Source organism: Montipora foliosa, chromosome 8 (assembly GCF_036669935.1).
Source record: "Montipora foliosa isolate CH-2021 chromosome 8, ASM3666993v2, whole genome shotgun sequence".
Lineage (NCBI taxonomy): Eukaryota > Metazoa > Cnidaria > Anthozoa > Scleractinia > Acroporidae > Montipora > Montipora foliosa.
In genome coordinates this window covers 37,612,484-37,617,658 of record NC_090876.1, presented here as the reverse complement: position 1 = coordinate 37,617,658, position 5,175 = coordinate 37,612,484, and positions in this window count along the sequence as shown.

Genomic DNA, 5,175 nt, shown 5'->3' with positions numbered 1-5,175 from the left:
GCAAATTTTATCCGAGCCGAACCTTTTTTTTTGGGACCCGTGCCAATTTCACCCGAGCCGTGCCAAAAAAATTCTGTAATGTAAATCGGGCTTTGTAGTGATAAATGTCGAGTAAAGATTCCGTAGAATCCCAAGCTGCAGACGAGAAAACGGTTAGGGGAGAAACATGTTTGCACTTCTAGTTTCGAGGAAATTAGGTGTGCTTACCATTTGTTAGAATTAACCGGTTGCATGGGATGACCGGTGAATAATGGTAACAGTTTTTTCAAAATCAGCAAACCAGCCCAACGATATCGCTCTTACCATTTGCAATTGTTTTCGGCTGATGAGAGACTGGAAAATGGAAAATTTAGCAAATGGGTAAGGAAATTTCCACTGTTCCGTTCGGAATGGAAAAAGAGGACTACCTCTGTACGTAGTCTACAATTTTTGAATGGATTTTCCGGAAAATTAGGGTGCTTACCATTTGGCCAACAAATTCGGAAATTTCGGTTGAAAGTGAAATGGAACGGACATTTTTTTCTGGAAAATCCGTTCGGAATTTGTAGACTACCTCCAGAGGTAGTCCTCTTTTTTGTTCGGAACGGAGGGTCATTTTGTTGTGGTAAGTGACCCTTTCACGACGGGAAACTACATTTAGTGAGTGTTACCAATATTTCCCCGAGGTAATTTTCCCGTGGTAAATATTTATGGATTCGTCAAAAAGATCACACAAAGCACCCATGACATTAAATGTGTGGTGTTTTGAAGTCCAAGGTATAAGAGCCAATCAAGATTCTCCATTTAAATGGGTTTAGCTGGTTTTCCTTCGTGACATTTTTTTTAACGTTAGCAAAATCAGATATCCAGTGTAGCCGTTGGTTGACAAGGGATACCAAAACTTAAGCCCTGGTCAAACAAGTTGAACTTGCGTAGAGACTTGCGTTGGGTGGCCAAACGGACTCGCAAGTTCCCTCGCAAGTACACGCAAGTCGCAAAAAAAAACCCTTTTTTTTAGTCTGATTGGTCAACCAACTTGCGTTGACTTGGGTTGGGTGGCCAAACGGTGAAAAACTTGCGTCGACTTGCGTGCTAGTGCACGCAAGGCCTGGCCAAACGGAGTCGCAAGTAGACGCAAGTTGTGAACTTGCGTCTACTTGCGAGTCCGTTTGACCAGGGCTTTAAATGTGATATAGTTTGGGATAATCTACCATGGGAAATGCCATTTACTGTGGTTTCTGTATTTCTCAGTCACCAGGCCAAGCTGGACATGGCTCCAGGTTATCACGGGGGAAGGAGGGGGCGGTGATTGACGGATTTAAGAGTCACTGTAGTAAAGAGTTTTGAAGCAAGCAACTGTGGACAATCTTCCTGTCGGTGTACGTTGGATCAGTGGCTTGATCTTATCGGCGTTAGTTAATCAAATCTACGTTGTATCGGCTCTTGCTTAAAATATTTAGTTTCTTCACTGAAGTAAACATTTTGCTGAGGTTAGGGCTTGTGAAGCAGTACAATTGGGTGCATTTTAGCATATGAGTTTCTCAGCCACCAAATCTTTTGCAATTAACTGCCAAAATGTGTTGGAGTCAACGCGCTTCAGGCATTAACACAAATATTTGCGTTCGACAATAAGGGTAAATGCCGTCTAGTTTTATTCATCAGCGGAAATATTGAAATCAATCGCTAGTAGCAGAGGGGAATTTGTTTACAATAAAGCTGGATAAATCAGGAGGCAAGTGCAATTGTCAACTAAGAGTATTCGTGCTTCCAGCTTACAACATTGTACGTAAACTATACTTTTACAAATTAGCTTTTCTGTTTTAACATTACCAGTAAAAGTGAAAAATTTTGACAGGAAGATTGAAGACATTAATTTTTTAACTTGCGAATCTACAGAAACTAGCGCCGTCAAGCAACGTGTCAACAAATCTTAGTTAAAAGAGGGAACTTCAAATCTACAGGATAATTCTGAACTTTGTCATTATGTTATATGCATATATGTCCGTGAAACGTCGGTTGTTGGTAGCAATAAACTGGAGTTGAAAGTAATGAAATCATTCAAGTATAAATTTTCTTCCGACATTTGCAGACTGTATGGCGCGGCGCTATTTACTAGAATTGTATTTTCTGAGCAAATTTTTAATTTTGCGGGATTTTCATAGGATCCATGCAATCTATGAAATCCTTTCAATGTGCAATTGCAGACAGTTCTGTCCGAGAAGTGGAATTTTGTACGACTGTTTACGGGGGCCCAGAAAGTGCACTCCCGAATTCAAATCACTCACACCGAATTCAAATTACTCACACCGAATTCGAAACACTTACACCGAATTCTAAATCACTCACACCGAGTTCGAATCGCTCACACCGAATTCGAAACACTCACACCGAATTCAGTAATCCGTTTCAGTCTTGTACATTTATGTTCATCCATGCTTCTCTTTCCTTTTGCAGTATTTCTTTTATGTTGTTCAACAGTTTTAAGAAGTGGTTCTTGCAATGTTTCATCCTATTTTTCGGGCATTTTGGGAGAAAAAAGGGAAAAAGGAAAGCAACTTATCAAGTGTCAAGTCGTTCTAGCGCTGGAGTGCTAATTGGGGACACTGCATGTAAACTGAAATTAACAATTAACGCAAATCAAATCTAGTGCTCTCATCATTGCGCCATCCCTGCACCCCAAATCATGGATCATATCATTTTGAACTGAATTTCTTACCAAAGCTTTGAACAGTAAACGACCTCAAAACGGGACACGACATTACAAAATAATTCAACGTGTTAACGTGTGAGCCAAAGGGCCATTGCTTGCATGACGTCTGGGTGACCCCTCAAGTGGTCTACATCACCCCAACCCATCCCCTCCCACTTTAAAAAAATTACTAGAACGCTGCAGTTCAATACCACCCAACTCAGTGCCATCTGTTTTTGTGTACCACGTACCACAAGCAACCCAGTGTACGCTCATGGAGCGTCTAGGAGCGTCTAGTTTTCGAATGTTTACAGCGATTCCTGTTACTTTGAAAATCAAAGATTACAGCATCTGATAGAAAATCATATTGCCTAGATCAGAAGTCGATTTTTCAGGCACAAATAATAAAAAAGGGGCGACGATTTGTCAGATCAACATTTTCAAACAACCTTAGATCATTTTTACAACAGTTATTCACAGTTATTCAGCGATCCGAATATAATTAGTGAGTTTTGTTCCTATTTTATGGTATTTCAAGGTACCTTGGAAAGAACCGCATGGATCAAAAAGAGTACGACGAAATGTTGCCTTCTAGTCATTGAATGTTCCTTTTCCTGTTTTACTATCACATTTTAAGGCATTTTCCAAAATAGTGTAAATTTCTTTTCAAGTGATAGCGTATCAAATAAACGTTGATGAAAATTAACTTTTTGATATTGCCCATCCTTTCCTTGCATCTTTCACTTTCATTTACCGACCTATTTACATGTAAAATAATATGAAGACGTCACCATGAGCAGCACTTATATTAAATTGGAAAACACCTCAACTGTCATCCGTATTATCTTAGGCGGGAGACAGATGTACTGAAAACTATTACTAGTAATAATAATAATAATGATGATGATGATGATAATAATAATAATAATAATAATAATAATAATAATATACTACACCATATATAATAACACAGAGAATATACCATGTACTGACCTGCCTTTTTTCTAAAGCCCCGTGCAAATGGACGCAACATTGTCACCATGTGTCACAGTTGGCAACATTGTTAGGTGTTACATGACCTTACATTTCGCGTCCGTTTGCACACCATATAGAGTGTTTTTACGTGACGTCACGGCGGCCATGTTGGTGTCCCTGAACAAAGGAACCGCGGCCATGTTGGTGTCCCCAGCTAATCCTCCGGGAATTGAGCTCTATTATCATGCAAATCTTTTCTTTTGTTTTGGTGGAAAAACAAGTTTTTTCGATCACGTGAGTGAAAACACTCTATGGAATGTTGTTGGGAGTTGTTGCACCAACTTTGAAACTGGTCAAACTTGAGGACGTTCGCGCGAAAATTTTCTAACATTGATTTTGTTTCTGCAAATTTTACTATTGAAAGATGATCATGATGAGTTAGTGATGCCAGAAATGTAAAAAAAATGGGGGCTCACCGACTTCGTTTTGGAGCGAACTTGCCCGGAAGAACACCCTAAATCTGAAAAAATCAGGCTTCTTTAGCGAATAAGGCCACAGTGTCTTTAAGCCGAAAAATATTGCAATTACATCTTTGAAGTGAAATGTTCTCTACCAAACTTTGTTTAAGTGGACCCATCAAGTGAATTTAGTTAACTGTTGAGGTTACTTAAAGAACAAGTTCGCATTTAGCGACCATAGTTTCATGCGCCTTGCAGCCGCAAGATGGCAGGATTCCATGTCCCGAGGACACAAATCTTGAAATTTTTTTAACTTAGCCCGCAAGGGCTACGGGTCTAATTGTTTATTATCAGCCTTTGGCACGTACAACTACCCGCTGGCGAAATGGTTGGAAGAAAAATTAAAGCCGTTATCAGCCAACAAATATTATATCAACGATATTTTTGGTTTTACTGACGAGATTAAAAACACTAGCATGGAGCCTAACCATATCCTTGTCTCCTATGATGTGTCCGCACTATTCACCAACGCTTCTTTAAAAGAAACTATTGTCTCGTCGACAAAGCTTTCTAGGGTGACTGGTTTAACAAGACGCATAGCACACATTTACTATAATTCTGAAGAAATGTAACAGTAAGTTTGCTACAAGATGTTGTATATAAAGGACATCAAGCCTTCTCTTAACACCCAAGCCGACTCCTCTCGTGCCAAACTGTTTACGTGACACTTCCGTATATTTTTTTTTCGTTATTGTGTTTCTTACCTTGAAAATTATACCCATAGGACCTGCAAATATTTTATGTATTGTTTCATATATTCGTATTTTCACTTTTTAACTTGATAATGGCGTAACGTAACCGTCGAACAGTTGTTCGCTTTTTTTAAATGTTGTAAAAATCTCTTAGCGTTTAACGTCTTATTCAAATTATAAATTAACGCTGAAATTTCCCGCCAAAATTAAGAAGTAATTTGTCACTCATGTTATTACCGTATACGGCAGAAACTTCTGCCTTCTTCAGTGCAAGTGTTACATGAGATGCAAATCCAAATATAAAAATCTCATAAGTGCTTTA